Raw genomic sequence first — 20676 nt, forward strand, 5'->3', positions numbered from 1 at the left:
ACAGCACTGCCGAGAATGCTGGAGATAAAATCCAGAGCTTAACTTTTTCACCCTTCAGTGTCCTTCCCGTTCCTTCCTTTCACTCAGAATGAAAGAAATCTGTAAGGAGAGCAACTAGAGTGGTTAATGTGCAGTTTCTTTTCTACCATTTGTGAGACACGGACATTTGCTGCTGTTTCCATTGAGGTTGCTTTTATGTTGTTGCTTTTTTTGTGTGTTCCTCCCGCCCCCCTCCTTCCCCCTAACATCAATTGCAGGCTCTTGTGGCAAAGCAAGGGAGGGGGCCACTAACTACCGAGAAGGAGGAGGTTGCCTGAGTCCCCCTGGGAGTTGGGTATGAGATATGGATGAGAGAAGCATGGGTGGGGGGGAAGTTCAGAGTATTAAGCTATTTCTTCAAAGTGGCTGTTCTCCTGGCTGCTCCTTAAATAAGTCTTAGCTTAGAAACCTAGCAAGGAAACTGCAGTCAAGTCTCCGCCCCCCCTTCCTCTTTCTCTCTCTCTGATTCCCAGCATAGGCCATCTAGTCAGGTAGGTGGGGTGGTGGTGTGTGTGAGGGTAGGCACAAACTTTGTTCCCTCTTACCCACTCAAATCATGCCTCCTCCTTCATATTAAATTCCCATCTTCCTTTACTGTTTTAATTTTCCACTTTGCTTTATGATTTCTCACTTGTGTATGTCAATAATATACCAGAGATTAGGTATTTATGCTATCGCTTGAGCTACAGGATTTATTGTAGTGAAACGCATTTGGATGTAGGGAGGATTGCAAGATGACTGTAGTCACTGAGGAGAAAGGTGACCAGAATTCAAAATAAAGGTCTGATTCTGGAAAAGGAGAGGGAGAAATGGTTGCAAAGGGCATTTCCTAGAAATCTTGCTTCTGTATTCTATACCGTTTATTTGTATGCACTATTACAGTTTTAAAATAAGATGACCTTAATTGAGGAAGAATTGCTATTGTCTGAATTGGCAGGGAAACCTGCATGCACATAAAATCCTGCTGCAACAGATGAGACGAAGCATCCGGCTGTGTTAGACACCAGCAGCAGTGAGCCCAGCCTGCTAGGGCCCTCAGCTGCAGGTTGGCCATCTTTGTTTGTCTCTCTATAAAGATGGCATTTTAATAGTATTTATTGTAACAAGAATTGCCCTGAAGCAATCAAAATATATCTGGTGTTTCTGGGTTTGTGCTTTATAGTCATGCCTCCATTATGATCATTCATTTATTAATGTGCTAAAGAGGAAAGACTTTCCCATTAACAGAAGAAAATGGCCAGAAAGGGTTGTGACACTGGGCAATCAGGCCTATAATGAAGATATGAAAGCATAAAAAAAAATTTTCTTTCATGTGTCAGAAATGAATTCATTTGCTCCTACTTACAGGTACTGAAATGACAGCATTTCTTACAGACTGTTTTAAGCCCTAATTGCATTTAAACATTGCAGATGAAATCACTTAACCTGAAACATATCTGTAGAAAATGTGCAAACACATTTCCTCCCCCCACCCCCCAGAAAATGTAAAAAGAAAAATATGTTTAATGATTATTTTCTAATGTATTGGGGACTGGTGACTGAAAGGAAGCATCATAATCACAAAGATAAATCTAAAGGAATGGAGAGAAGATAGGATTAAATCTTCAATAGTTGAATTATTGGGGTCAGAATTTCCTGTTTCAAAAAGATCCGTTCAGCTACCAAATGCTAATAATTATATATCTGCCTGCTCATGGCTCTGTGGCTATCTGGGACCAATCATTATTCACATAGAGACATAAGTCAGGTTTTAGCTTTGCCCTCTTGGCTGTCTGAAGCGAATTACTGGCAAAGTATGAATGCAGAGACGGCAAATGACTGGAAGAAGAGATGACTGGGGAATGATAACAAGTCAGAAGGGGGTAAGATAAACATAAGACAAGAGAAGAGGAAACATGGCCACATTTCTTCTTTTAAAAATGTCTCCACCAGCCAGAGCTTTACACTTAGGCTCAAATTAAGAGACACAATAAATATAAACCAAAAGTAGCTCAGTGGGTTAGAGTGTCATTCCTATACTCCAAGGTTGTGGGTTTGATCCCTGGTCAGGGCACATACAAGAAACAACCAAAGAATACATAGATAAATGAAACAACAGCTCAATCTCTCTCTCTCTCTCTCTCTCTCTCTCTCTCTCTCTCTCTCTCTCTCTCGTGAATCAATAAAAATATATTAGATACAAAAATCTTGAAAATGTGCATGGCCTTTGATCCAGAAATTCCACCTTAGGAATTTATCTCAAGTAAATTAATAAGGATGTGGGCACAAAACAGTTGTGATGAAGTTCACTGCAGTGTGATTCATTATAGCAAAACATTGGAAATAGCTTAAAAGTATTAAAAAAAGAAAATTGATTAAATAGATTATGGTATTTTAATAAGATGGAATATAGGCAGCCATTAAAATTATGTGGTAGTCTATTTTTATTGGCATAAAATATGATTCTAATTGTTAATTGAGGAAATAGGATTTTGAAACCACCCACAGTGTGATCCCTTAAAAATATACATAGGAAAGAAATCTCTTAAAGACATACAGTAAGGCATCACCAGTAGTTGCCTCCAAATGATTTTTTTATTATGGCCACTTTTCATCCTTTTTTCTCCTTTTCTCTTTTTCTTCTTTCTATGTTAAGAGACTTCTGTCATGAATATGCATTGCTTTTGTAATAACATAAAAAGAATACAACAAACTTCATTTGAGAAGAATGATATAGTTGCCAAGACAACAATAATTCTGGAAGCTTGGAATACCCCTTTGCACGTCTATGTGCAAGTTACATACCTTGTTTTGCTCATTTACTTGAGCCTCAGTTTACTCATTTGTCACTTGGACTCACACCGATTTCACAAAGTTGTTGAGAGGATGAAGGAAGGCAAAGTGTGTAAAAGTGGCTGGCACCGTGATCAGCCCATTGATAGTAGGTCAATATATGCTGAATCTGCATCTGGATGGTAGGTCAATAATCTGGATTTCACACAGGGATTGATAGACTGGAAGATATACTAGATTGTACCATTTTGATAGAGAAATCTGTTCTCCAAACATAAACGGGCAGACTGCAGCATGGGGTATGGTGAGACCCCTCTAGAAGGCTGCTGGGAGTTGGTAGAATGTGAAGATTTGGAAAGGCGTGACCAGCCAAGCAGAGGTTAGTTTAGGCCCCCACCTCACCAGCAGACACCAGAGCTCACAGCCTCTCTTATATATGAGTGCAAAGACAGAGTACGGCAACAACACATGGTTTCTTCATTCCTTGTTAAAATGGAAAATGTCAACTAAAAATAATTGTCTTTAAATACTACCATTAACAAAACCCAAGAGTTTTGAGCAAACAGATGTCTAAAAAGAAAATTATTTTCTAAAGCTTAACTGGGACAACGCAACCTGCCAATTTGCTATATATTCAGTTTCCAAGAGACGGATATTGGCAAGTTCTATATTGTTCTCTACTGGTAGTTGGAAGAAACTCCAGACAGTGAATGAAGAGCAAATGGCATTTCTGAGCCCAGGACAGAGTGGTTTACTCAGCCATTTAACAAATATTTATTGAGCAGGCACCATGTGTCATGCTCTGTGGTAGGTATTAATGGCAATGGGACAGAACCCTGGCCATCACAGAATTTTCCATGATAATGGGGAACCAAGGTATATTAGATATCAAGAAACCTTAGTTTCACTCTTGTCCTGTTCTGAGCGACTTGTATATGCTACATAATAATGCAGTGCCTTGAGTTCTCAATTTTCAAATATGGAAAACAATATCTTTCTTGATAATTAAATACAGGGTAGGGCAAACGTAGGTTTACAGCTGTGAGTTTATGAAACACAGAATTTATTCTTGTATTATTATTTATTAATTATCATATTATTTTCCACATGAACAACTGTAAATCTACTTTGCCCCACCCTGTATATGGATAATTTGAAATTGCCTCAAACTTTCGTTGGAAAAACCTCTTTTTGGAAAATGCTGGGATGAGTTTCAGGACATATTGTAAAAAATATATTTTTCTTTATCTTTGTTTCTTTCCCTGAGAAAATAAACAAACCAAAATGCTCCCATTTTTAAGTCTATTTATCTTTATTTGAAACTTTGGAATGTGCTTTATTTAAATTTTTTTGTTTTGTTTTTCAGTCTGCTAATCTTCAGCCCCTATGTGTATGTTTAAATACATCATCATTGTGGAATTGCAAATATGCAATTTGTTTATTTCTTTGCTCCCAAGTTGATCTCCAATTGACTTTATTTTTCAAAAACAATTTGAAGGTGCATCTTTCAACTGGTTAATCAGTTTGTTGGTTCTGTTTTCTCAACTGTTGAGTAATAGTTATTGGATGCAAAAGGGAGAGAGTTGGCTTGAGTCAGACAATATGGACAAGATCCTTGTCTCGCCCAGTTGGGCCAGGGCACCCGAGATCCCACCAGCAACACATTTCTTTCTCTGAACCTTGGCATCTCTTGGCTACTGTCTGCCAAGCCAGGTCCAACAAACCTCCTTGAAGACTTAGTGAAGAACACAAACTTCTATTTGGCTAAAATAAGAATGAAACTCATTATTTAAAATTTGAAGTAAGAACCAAATTTGTGGTTTACAAAAATGAAGGTTTAATAAATTTAGTTCATTTATTCATGATTCCTTTTAAATTCCTTATTGTGATCTATAGACTCAACATACTTTGAACTCGCTCCCCCCTGCCCCCCAGTCTGGCCTTAACTTGTATTATTTTCCTGCTTGCTCATTACACTTAAGCCATACTCTTTTTTTTTTTTTTTTCTAGACATACCAAACTCATTTCCTCCCCAGGGGTTTTGCTCATGCTACTTGTTTCCTTTTCCTGGAACAGCCTCCTCTTCTCCAAATTGCCTTTCACTATTCCCCCTCCTTCGCATGCTTTGCCATCAATTTAACACCTACTTATCCTTCAGCTCAAAGCTCAATGCTCAAAGCACATTTTCTCTCAGAGGACTTCCCTGATTTTGCAGATCAAATCCTCATTTTAAAGACTTTTTTTTTTTTTTATGAACTGGAAGAAAGCCTGTGTAACTGAAGCATATGGAGCAAGAGTGGCAGTGGTGCAAGTTGGAGTTGGCAAGGTAGGCAGGGGACAGACAAAGCTGGGTTTTGTAGGTCTAGTTGAGAATTTAGTTAGTAGCAGTGTAAGAGCAATAGAAAGCCGTTAAAGATTATGACAGTGATCAGATTTGGGTTTTGATCACTCTGGCTACTCTATGGAGATTCTGCTTAAATAGGGGACGGTGGGTTGGTTATACAAGGAAACAAGTTAGGAGGCTATTTGCAGTAGTCCAGGAAGGAGAAAAGGTGGTTTGAACCAGAGAGGTGACACTGGAGGTACAGAGAAGTTAGTAAATGCTAGACATATTAACAAAGTGAAATAAAATAAAAAACCTTCTTGAAGGATGAGATTTGAAGAGCGAAGGAGAAGGTGGCATCCAAATTGTGCTTAGCCCTGGCCTGTGCAATTAGATGGGTGGTGGAAGACCAGCTTTCATGGGTATTTTTATGTGCCACAGGGCTAGGGTGGAAGTTTGGTGAGGACAGCAGTTGGGTTGTGGGTTAGCTCCAGATCTTAGTTTTAAATTAAAGTTTATCAATTGCTTAGTAGAGTGCTCTATTGTTCTATTACAGCGTCATAATAATTATAGTTTACACTCAGCGAATTCATACTTGTGCCAGCAGTTCTACGTGCTTCACATATAGTGAGTCACTTAGACATCAATAAATGATAATGTTTATGATTCCACAATTATCATTATCATTATTGAAATATATAGTGCCTGTCTTTCCTGGACGGAGTTAGTTAACACAAGCAATTTCTTCCTATCCAATTCTCCTTTTCACAGACTTCATGCAACTGCCATATAGCATAGGCACATTCTTCAGAAAGATTACAGTGCAATTGATTAGATTACGGCCATCTTGAGTTCTATTCTGATCCCGAGGGCACATCTTGGATTAGTGACCTTGTTGGGCTTCCAGGATTCCCATGTATGTAACCAATCTACAACCTGTACTCACAGTGCTTACTTTATTCTTATAAAGTCATTATATCTGGCATTCTCCCCAAATTTTCATGGCGATTTATTAAAGCCACACATGTACTAACTAGAGTCTTCTTGTCCAATCCAGGACAAAGAACTCGATATGGTTAAAAGTAAAATCTCAGCATTTTAGAAAGTCAGCTCAACTAAGAACACCAATGGGCAGTCTTTTAAATTTGATTTTTCTTAAATTCAGTCTTATAAACTGAAGGCAGAAAGCCACTTAGAGCTTCCTCTGGCAATTTGAGGATCTCAAAGTATTTATTTGCAGCTCATTTGGAAGACCTACAAACTAGCTGAACTAGTCCACACTGGAAACAGCCAGGTAGAAGAAGTTTGCACAGATATTTTGGAAATTAATTCAAATTAACATGTTGCATGCTATGTCACTTTTGATTATCACCACCACCTTTGCTTTTTGGGGAAATAGATCTATATTTGCCAATTAAGTTGGGGCTGAAGAAGAGAAAATGTTATTTTTATTACACAAGGAAACTCATCGCCCTGGTGCTGTGGCTCATTTGGTTGGAGTGGCATCCTGTGCACCTAAGTATCGCTGGTTCGATTCCCGCGCAGGACACATACCTCGGTTGTGGGTTCATTCGCTGGTTGGGATGCAGTCGGGAGGCAAACGATCGATGTTTCTCACATTGATGTTTCTCTCTCTCTTTCTCAAAAGAATCAATGGGAGCATAGCCTCAGGTGAAGATTAAAAAGCAAAAAAGAAAACCTCATCAGCAGATGTCCATTGCACTGGACAGGCAGTGGTATCAATAGAATGTCTTCCTCTCTCAGCTTGATTTTTGGTGGAACCCCATGGGTGAAAACAAACAAAGCAACATAACAGAGACATTAGAGATGGTCTTCAGAAATTTTAAAGTCATGGGACACGTGGAAGCATAGATTACTGTATAGGCTTATGACCTCTTCATTGGGTTTCAAAATCAATTGCAGTGACTTCAGAACTTAAAATTTTGTGAAGGGCAGCGAAACAGAAAAGCAGGCCTGACTTAAATGAACTGGCAGACTGAAGTGATAAGAGAGATTTGGGCTACAGCACAGTCTGTGGAGCTCAGCTCAGGCTCCCTAGCCACACTCACTCCCATTTATAAAACCATCAGGAAAATCCTCCTTTAAGGAGGGATTGCCAAAGAAGACACTTGTTAGGATTTATATGCAAGGAAAGCTCATTGATTCACAGAGGAGATGATGATACAGGAAGCTGAGAAACTCTAGCTGCCAAAAAAAAGGATAAATAGCAACTCACAATTGGACCCTTTGCAATACACGGCACAGGAGAGTCTGCCTTACTCTCTTCATGGGCAGTGGCACCTTGGAGCTATCCACACCACCAAGGAAGAAAGCTCATGGAGCCCAAGAGGCAGCCTGTGCCCTTGCTCTGATGTTGATTCGCCCAGCCAGGCAAATGCACGTGGGAGGTTTGACTTTGTTGTTCACACGGATCCAGATGGTGCTGTCCAAAGCCAGAATCTCTGGGCCACCGGAGCAGCATGGAGAAGCTTTCAGCTCCTCCTGAATCAAACCCTGGCTGTTGCAGCAGGCAAGTCGTGGAAGAGTGCCAAACTTCTCCAGCCAAAAAGCTACTGAATTCTCTTTCTATTTTACTTTCATCCAACTCTTCGTTTGATATATTAGAATTGTAAAATGTTAGTTAAGAAGATTTCTTTTTTCATTTTGGAGACTATTTCTGATGCTTTTAATCATGACATCACCTAAATGAAAGTTTTAAAATAAAAGAAGCTTTTCCTTGACATTTTTCTTCAAACTGCAATTGATTTAGAAATAAATGCTTGTGTTTGAAACACAGAGTGCAGCTTGTAAATCATTTTCTTTAACTGATAAGCCCATCACAATTTTACATGGTTTACCAATGGGTAAGGGCTGAACCCTGTCACTGGAACGGGTTTACAAGTGACCCTTCCATATTATATCATAGGGATTTTGATTCATAACTTTCAGAACTGCCTTTGCCTCCTTTCTGTTCCTATGTACTTTGTCACATGTGTGGATGATCATCTGTCCCAGACCGCAAGGTCCTTTGAGAGCAAGGGCCGTGCCTGCATCATGTAATGTTGTATACCTCTACTCTCTCTCCTCCCAACCCAGCCTAGTGCGTTATGGAGTAACCACTCTAAAATGTTTGCTGAAAGCAGAGGACATTTTATTCCAGTCACTTATTTCACCCTTTAAGGCAACTCGATGTTTTCCTTTTTCTTATCCCACATCACAAGCTGCGAGACTTAAATGCTTTTCTGTAGCAATGCCTTAAGAGCTTTCTCAGAAACAGGGTCATGTAAACCAAAGAAAGGGTAGCAAAAGTGCTCTCAAGTGTTCAACTTGCTGCTAATGTCCATTAAGTTCATTGCCACATTCTCTTTTATTTTTCCAAAATATTTAGGGCCTACGGTTATGAAGAAAGATTCATTTTCTTGGTTGGGAAGAGACATTGTTATTATTTAATTAATCAAAATAAAATCATAAAATATTTATCATTATTGTTAACATCACCAGTCACAGAGAGTATTGATTTTAGAGAGAGAAGAAGGTGGGGGGAGAGAGAGAGAATCATTGATCGGCTACCTCCTGCATGCCCACTGCTGGGGATTGAGCCTGCAACCAGGGCATGTGCCCTGACTGTGAATCGAACTGGTGACCTTTTAGTGCACGGATTACGCTCAACCAACTGAGCCACTGGCCAAGGCACAAGTGCCACTTTTTAAAAGAAGCCTTCAATGATTATTCTGACCTACATTTATTCCTCTCTTCTCTAACCTCTTATAGTACTTTACAGGATAGGTTAGCATTTCATATACTACCGGGATTGTAAACTCTTGAGGGTAGAGTTATGTCTAATTTCTTCATTTTTCCCAACATCTCCTAGCATGGGGATTGGACTCTATAATAGCTTATACTTTTGTATATGATTTCAGAATTTATATTCTCAGCTCTACCATCTCCACCATTTACTAACCTGCCTGGTAATTCCATTTGGATGGCCCCATATTATTTCCAATTCAACATACCTAACACGGGACTCATAAATTTCCTTATAAGTAGCTTCTCTTCTTGATTCATTTCTTTGAGCCATGTAGGCCTTAACTTTAACTTTTGACCCTCTCTTCTTTCAGTTTCCTTCACATCCAATTATACCTCTAGAATCCTTGGCCTTAAAATTTTCTTTTCTATTTCTATTTGCTGCTGACTTTTGTATCTACTCCTTATCATCTCACACTTAGACCATTGCCACGATCACCTAATTAATCTGTCTTGTGTCTCAACTTCATGTATACCCTGAAATTATCCCTCTTCCACCAGATTTATTTTCTTAAACTCTATAATAATATGTTTTCTTGGTCAGAATTTTGCTTGTCATTGTCATTCAAGTGGCTTATCATTTCCCTCAAAAGGAATAGTCTGAAATTCTTAGTTTGACTTCCAAGATCCTCTCCATGTAGCCTTAAACAACTTTTCTGAATATATCTCATGATTCCCCTATAAGAAGCAAGTGAATCTAATCAATGCCTCTAAAATGTGCTCCACATATCCGCTTGTTTGTCCCTTTTTTCTGCTGCTCACTCTGTTAGGAAGACTATTCATCTTCCCCTCTGCCGATATAATTACCATCTGTCCTTGCAGGGGCACCTCCAGAGTTGAACACAATGCGTGGCACAATAATGATTTGTTAAAGGAATGGATGGACTCAAGTCACACTTTACATAGAAGTTGCTCCTGGTGGGCACACAATGCAATATATAGATGATATATCATGGAATTGTACACTTGAAACTTACATAATTTTATTAACCAATGTCACCCCAACAAATATAGTGATTAAATAAAGTAGTCACTCCTGCTCACTTGAGCCCATAATGATCATTACCCCTTTTAGGGTTTATATTGTGTTAATTATTTATACAAATAAATGGTCACTTTGTTTAATTTCAATATGTGTTTCCAGAGTTTAGCCAATTCTAAACTGTTTTTGGACAAGTACTAACTACCTCATTTACATCTGGCATCTCTCATGTAGAAAAGCACATCATGTCCCACGTAGTCAGCTTGCAGTATATACATGTGGATTACGCACAGGTGCTCAATGCCTCCTGCTATCAATGAAATATGGAAGTAGAGCTTGTGACACTGACTGAGGTTCTTTCACTCCTTCCCCTTCCCCTGTGAATTGATTGACCCCTGCCCTTTAGGGCCATTGTATTTATAAAGTCAAAAGTGATCTTATTCAGCATTTTGGGGGTAAAGCCTTTACTTTTTTCAAGAATTTTAACATAATTGTCTTCTGAGACAATATTATGTGACTGTCTTCAAATTATGTTGAAATACAGCAAAATTTAAATATACATTACTGAAAAAATCAGCAATAGCAGGACTCATGGACGACAGCATAGTTGATTCTGTACTTCAGCCACCTTTGATAATTGAACAATATGTTGATTTGATCACTTACCCACAATTGCCAAGATAGTAAAAAAAAAAAAAAAAAAAATCAACCTTACCAAGTCTACGTGCCATGAAAATGATAACACAGCATATCTTGCAAACTTTGTAATTATATAGCTGAATAAAAGGTGAACATAGTTTATTTCCAAGATGTTTTGTCTACAGGATGCTAGCATTAAGATAGATGGCAACATCGCTGTTCATAAATAGCTAAGAAGACAGCTTTATGGTATCTATTCCATCTTCACATTGGAACTGAATGCTATTAATTTCAATAAGTACATATGTTCTTTGAATAATTAGCAATATCAGCAACACTAAGTCAGGAAGTATGATTCCTTATTAAGTGAGAGACCAGTGAGGAGAGGGGGAATAAGATAATATTTCAACGCTCTGGGGAGAGGTGATCCTCAATACTCATGTCATTGTTGTTTTTAAAATATATTTTTATTGATTTCAGAGAGGAAGGGAGAGGGAGAGATAGAAACATCAATGATGAAAGAGAATCATTGATAGGTTGCCTCCTGCACACCCCCACTGGGGGCGGAGCCTGCAACCTGTAAATGTGCCCTGACCAGGAATCGAACCCTGATCTCCTGGTTCATTGGTCAATTCTCAACCACTGAGCCACACCAGTCGGGCTCATTGTTTTTACACACCCCTAAGAAACATTCTAGCTGATGCAAAGAATAAAGGTATAATGTGGCAAAGGATAGGAATTCAAAGTCTCTCAGCATATGAGTTCTAGAATTTGTGGCTTGTAATTTAAATAGATGTGTATGTGTGTCAATATGTGTGTGAGCATGTGTGTGTGTAGTCTGTATGCTTATAAGGAAAAGAGAGGAAGAAAGGGAAAAAAGAAAATGAGTCTTAGTTACAGTGCATTTGGTTGTAACAGAAGCTCACTAAAATTAGCTTAAGTGAAAAAGGGAGGGGAACTTACTATAAGAAACATGGTATCTCAAAGAAACACAAGGAAGAAAGGGCAGTTTGGGCCTCATGGATAACTGGAAACAATGACCTGAAAGCTGTGAAGAAACTAGGAAGCTTCTCTCTTCTTTACCACCCACCTTTCCAGACCAGCTTTCATAATATCAGCAAATACAGCATATGCACAAACATAGCCTCTTTGCAGCTTCTACATTTTTGTGTTCTTGGTTTATCCAAACAACAGAAGCTGACTCACAGCTCTGTGTTACAAGTCCAAATTCCTAGGAGAAAAATCTGGTTGGCAGATTTTAAATATATATATTGATTTCAGAGAGGAAGGGAGAGGGAGAGAGAGAAACATTAATGATGAGAGAGAATCATTGATTGGCTACCTCCCCCCCACCCCATTTGGGATTGAGCCCGCAACCCAGGTGTAGAGGGCCGCCTGGGAAGACACATGGGCATTTTCCTTAATTATCGTCAGCTGAACTCAGGGCATAGGCCGAGTCATGCCCTGGGAACATGCTTCCCCAATGAGGCTGGACATGTTAATCATTTCTGACTTCATAGCAGCCCAAGTGTAGGCAGGGGCGGGACTAGATATGTAAATCTAGGCCTTTAAAATAAACGTGCTGCGTGGCTCAGGGTCCTCGTCGTCATGCAGCCTCTCCATCAGAAAGGAAAGATGGCGTCCCACCCAGCCCCAGCTTCATGAATCTATTTCTGTCTCTTGGTCTCTTTCTTTAATTTCTTAATCCCCAGCTCCTCCACTCAGCAGTACCTTTTCTGTGATGAAGATGGACGCGGAAAAGAAAGAAATACCACTACATATGGCGCCCAACGTCAGGGGCTGAGTACGAAGGGAAGGAAGAAGGGAGGGGGTCACTCCCACAAACGTGCGCACCACAGATTTAAGAAAGTGTAAGGTAAGGGGAGTGTATTGTGAATTGATATGAATTAGCCGGGTGCAAAACATGGGTAATTCTCAAAAATGCTTTAACTATGCTCATATCTCAAAAATTTTCTGTTATGCATAGTCAGATTCTTGATTTCTTTCTTAAGTTTTGTTGATGAAACCTGGGAAAAGGTTAGAAAGCAGTTGTGTGACCAATATTCAGCAAAAGTGCAGAGAAAATTCCTATTTTAATTGGTGATGGCCTTGATTCAGCACAGGAGAGTTTAAGAACGTCTAAGTGGGGTACAGCCAAGGCCTTACAGCCTGCAGTGGAAGGGTGCAAGTCTCTAAGAATACCATCTGCACCTCCTCTGCCTCCACGTGTAAACTATTGTAACCAAGTAGAAAAGCATTAAAGGAATTTCTCAGCAACTGCCAATAATTCTTTATCTTTAAAAATCTTTTCTTTCCTTAAAAAAATAAATAATAATTGAAAAAATAAATAAAAACAGTAGATGCCAGACCATTACTGAATCTTCCCCCGAAGAAACAAGGAGGTGGGCGAAAGGAGACAAGTGGCGATCCAATATGGACGCCACTCCCCAAGAAAGCCACTTTAAGAGGCCTCATCTTCGCCATCTTTATCCTTTCTTTCCAGCTAATGACTTAAAGCTTTTACAAATTCATAAATGCATGCGGGATTTCTGTGCACATGTAAAGGGAAAAGGCCAGTTTAAAAATGTGTGTGCATAGTTTTGAGCTGAACTTGACCTTTTGCTGTGTACAGAATAAAAACCCGAGACTGTTTTGGCCTTAAAAATGGCGGAGATGAACCAGGGAAAGAAATACCGGCTAGTTTCCCAAGGCATCTAAAGTAACTCTCGAAATTTCCCGCCCAGAGGCAACAGCAGGAAGTAGATAGTCAAGTTTACATATGAATGGCTGAGAGTTTTCTTCTTGACTTCCCCAGCAGGAAAATTGTGACCATTTTGAAATTTAGTGGCTGGGCCAAGCCTATCAGCTGGAAATTTAAAAGAACTTGGAAGTTTACTAAATCAAATGATAAATTTAAATTATCTAAATGTATTGAAATTGATAATACTGAAATGTTGATCTAAATATGCCTAGTATATAGTCTAGATGATATAAATTAATCTATTAATTGAATATGCCTTATATTTTATTGGAAATGTATCCTTAAACATGTAAAAGTATTAATTATTTGAGAAATGCTAAGTATTTAATTTGCTACCTAAGATTTAAAGCTCTGAAAGTTTAAGGTCTCTTTTCTTTCCATTAAAAGGTTTTAAAGCTACACCCTTTTTTATGGAGGGAGGGGTGGACACGCCCTTCCCCTAGCGTGCAGGTAGGCTGGTTCCCGCCAGCAGCCATCTTAGAAGAATGTTAATTTGCATTTCAATGGCTACAACTTTTGCTAGCTGACCTTCCCAGAAAAGGTCAAGTGGCTAGGCCAACCTCAGCCAGAAAAAACATGATTTAAGTTAATTATTAGATTTTAAAATTTATTCTTAAAAATATAAAAGTTTATTAATCTAAGAATTGCTAATATTTGACTTGCAGGCTCTGAAAGTTTAAGGTTCAGATTGATTTGGGAGAAATTATATAAATGTAATAATACCTAAAATATAAAAAGGTGTTTTTGAGAAAATAAAAAATGTTTTCTCTTAAATAATTAGGAATTCAAAATATGTTACTTCTTGGTCTGAGTTTAAAAAGAGAATTAATTCTGTGATACAGTTTAAATTTAATTGATATTCTTTAAGATAATTTAAGTATATAATCTTTAAATCATATATATAAATATATATTATATGTTTGATCTTTCTAAGTGTATTTCAAGGTTTTGAGAGTAGCTTTTGGACATTTCATTGAGCCCTGAAATGTTACAAAAGTCTATTCTCTCTTAAGAGAAATATTTTTTTTAATTAAACCAATTGATAGTTGAAATCGCATGGAAAGCTTTATCAAATAAAAATTAATATATTTTACTTATATACATATATATTAAATGTTATGAAAGTTTTCGTCTGTAAGAAGGGCAAAAACAATATATTTCTTAAATATAGCCAAAATTTTCAATAGCAGTAGAATTTCAAGAAAGACAAAAGCCTCAAGCAGCCTGCATTTTTGAATCGGCTAGAGGTGGGACACTGTTTATGCTTTTAGATGGGACCAATAAAGTATCAAACCTATAAGTTTACTGAATAAGTTTCTTTGCTTTTTTAATTAAAGATACCTACTTACGTTGCTTTATAAATTAGCTTTTTAAAATATAATAAATGTCTCATAAATTAAGTTACATGAGAAGCCAATATTTTTATAAATAATTGAATTCAACTAAAATTTAAGAACAGATTAGAAGCCACCATTTACTGCCTGACATGGTAGCCTGCATTCTTAATTAAGCTAGAGGTGGGGCAACATTTTCGGCTTGTGAGACAGCTGCCATCTTGCCCGCCCTTCTAGCCACATGGCTTACTGCCAGCCATCTTGAAATGACAAAGGCCAACCCCTTCCTTTAAATAAGCCAATGTCTTTGTAAGCAATTTAAATAAGTCTATGAAAATTACTGAAGGCTTCCCATGATCCCTCTGTATATGCAAATTAGCTAATGGGAATATTCTTAAAAATAAATTTAATAAAAAGGAGAAATTTTTAAATTCTCTTTCACTAATATTTACAGTATAAACTAAGATTGTTATTAAAATGTTAATTCTGAAAGTAAATTAGTAGTCAGCCTTACTGTAAGAGTGCTTGTAATATAGCTAGCTAGTTGCCTGAGGCTTGCTTTTCAAGTGGCAACCATACAGGTTGCTTGTTGTAAGAAGAAAGACAAAGATTCTTAAATGAAACTCTCTATAGCCTGAAAATTATTTTGGAAGGAAATAAAGAGAGGTTTCCTTCAAATATCGTAGGGATTGTAATTGATAGCCAATATATTAGGCCTCAGAAGGTGGAGATAAGAAAAGATTGTCCCTAGATCCGGGTGAGGCCATGTGCCCCTTAGTCCGGGTGAAGCCGTGCCCCTGGGTCCGGCCGAGACCAAACCAGAGGGAGTCGGACCTCCGTTACCACCATTTGTCCACCATCCAGAGCTGAGGGGTCAGTGCTGACATGTACACATAAGGAACTGGTGGACATTGAAATTGGGTCTCAAAAGAACTGTTGGTCCAGAAAGAAACTCACTATTGCCTGTCAGCATAACTATTATTGCTCGTCTCACATTCAGTTCTCATAAGTATATATCTAGTGACATATGATCTCGCTCATCTAGGGGAAATGATGAACAACATAGACTAAGGAACAAGAACAGAACCAGAAGCAAGGAGGCATTGATCGGACTATCGGGCCTCAGAGGGAGGATAGGGGAGGGTGGGGGGAGGGGGAGAGTTCAACCAAAGGACTTGTATGCATGCATATGAGCCTATCCAACGGTTAAGTTCAACAGGGGGTTGGGGCAGGTGTGGGGGGGGGGATGGGAATGGGGGGATGAGGACAAATATGTGACACCTTAATCAATAAAGAAATTTAAAAGGAAAAAAAAAAAAGATTGTCTTAAGACTTTAAATGACTTTCAGAAACTATTAGGGGACATTAACTGGTTAAGACCTTGTCTATACAAAAGGAAAATGACAGCCAGTTTGAAATTGAATTGCCCTGGCCTAGATCAGAGAATATCCTTACATGATATTCTACAATTTCATTATAATTTTTGATATTTTACAACAGCATATTGTACAATTATCCCAAACTTACAAACTAATTCTTTGAATGTTTGGCAGCAGTTTATAAGGACATGAAAGGATTTAATCCCTTCCACTGTGTGGAAGGCCCCCCTAGGAAAGCATTTGAGCACTCTATATTGGATCCTCTTGCCCTTTTTGCCAAGAGGGACCTTCTCACAATCCAATTGTCCACAGCTGTTGCCTGAGTTTTCAGTTCATGCTGAGGTAGAAGCCTCATGGTGGCTGGTACCATGGATCTGTCTCTCGCCCAATGGCATGAGCTGGGCCCTCCCTGGAGACGAAACCTGGGTTCCCCAAGATCTGTGATCAATGCCAGGGCCCCAGCAGCAGGCGAGGGGATCCCAAGGCAGATGCTGGGCATGGAGGCCATAGGAGCATAGGCTACCAAGGAGACAGAACTGAACCTCACATCACCCTGCTTGGCTCTGGAGGATGGCTGGTTAGTCAAAGACGGGTAAGATTCCTCAGGGGAGGAACAACCTAAGACAGGCACAGTCACAGAGGGGCCATCAGGAGAGAATTTGGGGGTCAACAGAGGTGGGGCACACATCCTCACCCCCCAACATTACAGGGGCTCGAACACTCACCCATTCTGAGGGAGGTCTCCTGCCCCATGGCTGCTTCGCGCTTCCCATGCCAGCTCAGATTGGGACCCAGGCAACATACAGAGACTTGGCCCAGATCAGATCTGGACCCAGATAACAGAAAGAGACTTGGCCCAGCTTGGATTGGGACCCAGGCAACAGAGAGTTGGCCAATGGCAGCTGCCCTATGTCTAAATCTAGCCTAGCACCAGGAATGCTCAGGGCTTTCTCAAGGATGCAAATAATCCTTTCCATTAATATTTACAGGGTAAACTAAGATTGTTAGAGTATTAAATTTGACAGTAAAATAGTCAAGTTTTCAGATTAATTTAAATTGGCTAAATGAAATAAGTGAATATTCAAGAAAATCTAATTGTACAAAAAGCTGTTCCTAAAGTATTAACCAAAATTTCTATTGGTAGTTCATTTTATGGTAAACTTGCTTAACACCCAATGAATCCAAAGCAGTCATATTTCTGTGTAAAAATAAAAGGTTATCAAGACTGCATTAATTTTTTTTTACAAAAGCCTCCATTAATTCAGAAATCAAAATAGGATAGTAGAATAATATCTTGTAAGAAATATCCTGTAAGTAAATTACATCAAGCCTTAATTGCTTTAAAATTTTACTTTAAAAATTATTTTTCATTTATAATGCTGGTAAGGCACCCATGAAAAATCTTATAGTGTCAAAATAAGCTAAAGAAAAATGTTATGGACAAAAGTCAAAAGGATCCCAAGTCTTAATTTATAGAAAAGGTTTCTTTATTAACCTTTGGTTGAGAATATGTTTATATTTCCAGGAAACTCCAAGACCATGTGGATTCCTGAAACAACAGATCCCAGAGAGGACCTGATAGGACTACTGCAGCCACAGAATAAGCAGTGGCCCACAGAACAGAGGAGAAATAGTCAAGAAATAAAGATAGTGAAGATGCCTTGCCATGCTAGCAGGCAGCACCTGTGCATTGCTGCAGGTTGCCCAGGACCAAGGGCAAGGAAGGTCGGTGTGCACGCTTACAGACCACGTGTGCACACCCTTCTGCATAGAAGTAAAAATGTTTCATGTTTTGTGTTTTTACCAGGACCTCTGCCTTGGGGTCTTGCTTTATTTCTAACACAGGGAATGGTATTAACTGCCACATTAAAAGAAATATTATACCTCAGGCATTAATCATTTTTACAGATGGATCCAGTCTGGAAAGGCTGGATCTACTGCAGCAGGAGAGCAAAGGTCCTTCAAACCCCTTATATTTCAGTAGAAATACAAGCTCCTATTTATGCCTTAACAGATTTTGCTACGGAGCCCATCAACCTATAGTAATAGTGCTTATGTGGTAAGTATGGCCAAAATTATTGATACAGCTACTATAGGGCACACTTAATTCAGAGAAACTTTTCATTTAATTTTCAGCCTTTAAAATGTTATTAGAGAAGGACAATTTCCATGTTTTATTGGAAGCAATGTCCTCAGTGTGTTATCCACCTTTCTGTGCCAACTTTAGGGGTAAATCCTCGAGGACTTAAACCTAATCAAATCTGACAAAATGAATGTCACTCAATAGTGGAAAGAGCCAATCGTACTCTTAAAATCATTTATTAAAACAAAAAGGGGAGACAGATGTTATGTGTCACCTCAAGAGAGGCTCAGTCATGCTTTTTATACTTTAATTTTTTTGAATTGTAATGCAAAGGATCGTACAGCAGGTGAAAGGCATCAGGCCTCCTGTACAATAGCCTCCACCGAGTCAGTTAGGTGGAAGGAAGCATAAACCAGACAAGAGTTTAATCAGATTCAGTAATAATGTGGGGAAGAGGTTGTGTTTTATATCTTTCCAGAAGGAGCAATGCAGTCAATTTTGGTGTCAGAGTATTACATCCTTCACCACAATGGACTCAGAGAAGCTCCTGTGTCCCTTCACTCAAAAGGACTAAGTACTGCCCTGATGACAGCAAAGCAGAAGAAAAAAACTGAAAGCTATGCAAGGGACTGAGGTGCCAATATGGAGTCATCTGAAGAAGTTAAGGACCGAAGTGCAGCAGATTGTGGAAAAACAAGAAGTTAAAGCTACTTCTTCAACCATGTTCCTGCTCATGCTAGCATCTATTAGCTGCCAGTCTTCTGAAAGTCTTGCGCAGCCAAGTCCAAGGACTCTTGAGTAAATATACACCAGCAGCAAAAGAGACTTTCTATCATTTAGTAGCAAAAAATGTTAACATGTCCATAATTCTGATTTCTCTTATTGTTGTTTTGCATTGGCATTGTTTTGTTATTATTTAATAGCCGGAGTTTTGCTCTTGACATTCAAGTTTTGAAAATGATAACATGTATGTAGTTTAGTTTTGCATTGGCATTGTTTGCAGTTGTGTTAATATTAGAGCTTTATTCTTAATATTTACTTTTATTATAGTAGCTTAAAAACAAAAGAAAGGGTGAGATGTAGAGGGCCGCCTGGGAAGACACATGGGCATTTTCCTTAATTATCGTCAGCTGAACTCAGGGCGTAGGCCGAGTCACGCCCTGGGAACATGCTTCCCCAATGAGGCTGGACATGTTAATCATTTCTGACTTCATAGCAGCCCAAGTGTAGGCAGGGGCGGGACTAGATATGTAAATCTAGGCCTTTAAAATAAACGTGCTGCGTGGCTCAGGGTCATCATCGTCATGCAGCCTCTCCATCAGAAAGGAAAGATGGTGTCCCCCCCAGCCCCAGATTCATGAATCTATTTCTGTCTCTTGGTCTCTTTCTTTCTTTAATTTATTAATCCCCAGCTCCTCCACTCAGCAACCGGACCAGTACCTTTTCCGTGATGGAGATGGACGCGGAAAAGAGAGAAATATCACTACACCCAGGCATGTGTCCTTGACTGGAATCAAACCTGGGACCCCTCAGTCTGCAGGCCAATGCTCTATCCACTAAGCCAAAATGGCTAGGGCAGTACATTTTAAAAAAATATATATATTTTTATTGATTTCAGAGAGGAAGAGAGAGAAAGAGATAGAAACATCAATGATGAGAGAGAATCATTGATTGGCTGCCTTCTGCAAGCTCCCCACTGGGGATCGAGTCCACAATCCGGGCATGTGTCCCCACCAGGAATTGAACCATGATCGCCTGTTTCATAGATTGGTGCTCAACCACTGTGCCACACGCGCTAGGATGTTTAAGACAATTTGAGGTAAATGTTCACCCTCATCTGATCACCTATGACTTAGGGGAGGGCCCAGAAATCAGCTCAGCTTAGGTTAAATGTTTCCATGCATCCAATCATCTTGGGCTCAGAGGGAGATGTAATAACAGTTACATGCTATGTATATAGCAGCTGGGACCCACCTCTGTTGGGGAATATTAGGAAATGAGTTGTGGGATTGGCAGGTGCCTTAAAAAGTGAATATTATAGATAAGCATAAGGAATAGGATAGAGAGGGAAGGGATAGATAGAGGAGAAAAAAAAAACAGAAAAAGGAAGAAATTGAATCATCTCAGTGTTCTATAGTCATTTGGTTTTGACATTTAAAACACTATTCAGGGCAATTGCTATTCCTCATTGTTGTATTCACTGTTACTATCTTGCTTACATTATCTGATAAGGCATTTTAAAACTTCACATTTTGATGATTTATGTATAATTATGTGATTGGCAGTTTATTACACACATAATCTAATTTTCCACCCTAAATAAAACACCTAAATGAAAACTTAAATAGGTCTTTTATATACTCATTAAAAAATATGTAAAATCAAGAAAGTGCTCAGAATCCTCTATGCAGGGCCCTACCTTGGTGAGGCACAGTTTATCAATTAATGTCTAGTTCCCTTACATTTTAAAAGTGTCCAGATCCGTTAGGTGGGGTGAAATGACATATTTAGAAGATTAAATAGTTTTGCATATCGTCCTATAGAATCTATAGTCTACCAT

The sequence above is a fragment of the Eptesicus fuscus genome, chromosome 1 (assembly GCF_027574615.1).
Source record: "Eptesicus fuscus isolate TK198812 chromosome 1, DD_ASM_mEF_20220401, whole genome shotgun sequence".
NCBI classification, from domain to species: Eukaryota; Metazoa; Chordata; class Mammalia; order Chiroptera; family Vespertilionidae; genus Eptesicus; species Eptesicus fuscus.